This window comes from Cryptomeria japonica, chromosome 1 (assembly GCF_030272615.1).
Source record: "Cryptomeria japonica chromosome 1, Sugi_1.0, whole genome shotgun sequence".
Lineage (NCBI taxonomy): Eukaryota > Viridiplantae > Streptophyta > Pinopsida > Cupressales > Cupressaceae > Cryptomeria > Cryptomeria japonica.
Genome location: NC_081405.1, coordinates 379341531 through 379344781, shown reverse-complemented (window position 1 = coordinate 379344781; position 3251 = coordinate 379341531).

Sequence of the window (3251 nt, the reverse complement as noted above, 5' to 3'; positions counted from 1 at the left end):
CATAAATATTGCAATTAATAACGAGTTTCTTTCTGGGGCTTACTTCTATCTACTTAGTGAGCTCCTTCATAGATACCTCATTGATACTTGGTAAATTTATCTCATGGGGTAATTGTTGGCAACAATGCAACAAACCGAGAGGGGGGTGAATCAGTTTGCTCACAAACTTAACTAAGCACAACCACAATTTCAGATTTGATAAATTACAATGAAAGCATAAATCAACACCACATTAATAACACACATAACACCAATATTTTTGACGTGGAAAACCTGGTTAAGGGAAAAACCATAGTGGGAACCTACCCACAATGAGATAATACCCTGCTAGGAGTAAATGAAATATTACAATGGGGAATGCACATGGATTCAGACACATTGCCTAGAGCTCACTGCTCAAATCACAAAACAAGAACAATTACAACCCTAAGGAAGGCTCACTATCTTACAAAAAAATTCAGATTACATCAGGAGGACCATGAATTGATGAAATAACATCTTCTCATGCTTGGTTACAGTTCCAGTTAAGCATAGTCTGATATGCTTTTCCACACTTCTTCACACTTCCTAAAGATCAAAAACCTTGCTTGCACACTAAATTGACAGATACAACATAGATACATCTCTCATATGAGTATTACATATATTTATACAAATCATCAACCTATATTTCAAGGTCGACTCAACACTTATCACAAATTACAAAGAATATAACTACACACGTTGCAATGCAACATGCAGACCAAAACAATGTCCAATAAGACATAGTATGGTCCTAAACCAACACCACAAACATGAAACACCTCCAAGAATTATGCCTCGATCATCCACAACACAGTACAATCAAGAATGTAGCATAACATGAGTGCAAATACCACCAGATCAAGAAAATGATCAATAATACGCACAATGATCAATGCAGACCATCAATACAGATAAAAAACAATCTAGAAACATCCACAAGCATCAAGAATTACCACAACAACAACCACAACATTACCACTTACTATAATCTTCATCATCATTATACAAAACCTCAAGAACTTCAACTAAACTAATTGTCAAATTAAAAGATTCACTTGCGCACCTTGAAATCACAAACCATTTGAATTGAGGGTACATATGAACGTCCCAAACACTCTACCAAATCCACAAACCAAGATATTGCAATTCCAGAGCAATGCAGAGAAAAATCCAGAACACTGATCAACACCAAATAGAAAAACAACCACAATACGGGATCTCATAACTCGATCAAATCACCTTGTGGACCTCAGAAACTTTAACTGAATCAACTAGAGATACTTATCTCAAAATGAATTAAACCGCAACAACTCAACTACAATACAATAGCCAAACCAACTCATTTAATCTGCCTGCAACACTGGAACACACTGAGGAATATGTTGAGATCAATGACAACACATCATTCAAGCAAATTTCTCAATAATATCCAAATATCTCCCCCTTTGGCATTTATGGCAACATATGAATGTGAAAAACAATCAATGCAAAGAAATAAATCAACTACCGAAAATCTCCTCATAACTCTCAACAATCTCCCCCTGAGATCAACACATGATATGACAATTTTTCACATGACTCTCTCCCCCTTTGACATCAATGCAAAAGGCACATATGTGAAACATGATTCTCTCTCCCTTAGAAATAACACTCTCTCCCCAAAATTAACAAATGTGAATGTCTAAACCACAATACTGACTACTCCTCCTGAGTAGAAACCTCACTCATGAATCCGGATCACAAGATATCTCTGTAAAATCCACCAGATTGATGCAACTCAATGCATCTTAGTTCACATAAAGAGGGGAAATCACCCCTAGCTTCTCTCTGAGATACTCAAAGGTATCTTTAGGCAAAGGCTTCATGAAGATATCTACAATATGTTCCTTTGTAGATACATATTCCAATCCGACTTCCTTCTCATTCACCTTTTCTCTCAAGAAATGAAATTTGATTGAAATATGCTTAGTCTTTGAATGCAACACAAGATTCTTAGAAATATTGATAACACTTGAATTGTCACAATATATAGCAGCAGGCTCATAAAAAAAAACTCTGATATCCTTCAACATCTGCTTCATCCATACCACCCGAGTATAATTGCTAGCAGCAACAATGCATCCAACTTTTACAGTAGATAAAGAAATTGCATTCTACTTCTTACTCATCGATGAAACCAACTTCTTACCCAAGAAAAATGCATCACCACTATTACTCTTTCTACCATCAACATCATCTGCCCAATCAACATCAGTAAAATCACTCAAACTAAAGTCATCATCTTTAGGCTACCACAAACCAAAATCAACTATCCCTTTCAAATATATGAAAATTCTTTTTATAGCTACAACATGAGATTCCTTAGGATCATCTTGAAATCTAGCAACAAGACACACAACATTCATAATATCTGGTTTAGTCTGAGTCAAATACAATAATCCACCAATCATAGATTTGTATCTAGTCTGATTTGCTTTTGGAGAATCATCATCCTTAGTTAACTTACATCCGGTCACCATAGGTGTACCAATTGGCTTTGAATAATCTAAACCAAACTTCTTCAACAATTCCTTCACATACTTAGATTGAGATATAAACATACCTTTATCCAATTGAGTAATTTGCAATCCCAAAAATAATTTCATTTCACCAATCATAGACATTTCAAACTCATTCTACATGTCATCAACAAAATTCTTGCACAAACCATCATTTCCACCAAAAATAATATCATCAACAAAAACTTCAACAATTAAGATGTTATCATTATCAATATTGAAGTACATAATACTATCAGTTGTACCTTTATTAAATTCTAGCTTCATCAAATACTTATCCAGTCTAGCATACCAAGCTCGTAGGGCTTGCTTCAATCCATACAATGCTTTCTTCAATATGCAAACCATATCTTTCTGATCTGTCAACTGAAATCCATTCGGTTGCTCAATAAAAACTTCTTCTTCTAGCTCACCATTAAGAAAGGCTGACTTGACATCGATCTGATAAACTTTGAAATCTTTTCAAGTAACATAAGCAATAATCTAACAACTTCAATTCTAGCTACCAGAGCAAAAGTCTCCTCAAAATCAATTCCTTCCATCATAGAGTAACTCTTACAAACAAGTCTTATTTTATTCCTAACAACTTCACCTTTTTCATCCAATTTATTCTAAAATACCCATTTAGTTCCAATTACATTCTTATCCTTAGTCTAGGAACAAGAATCC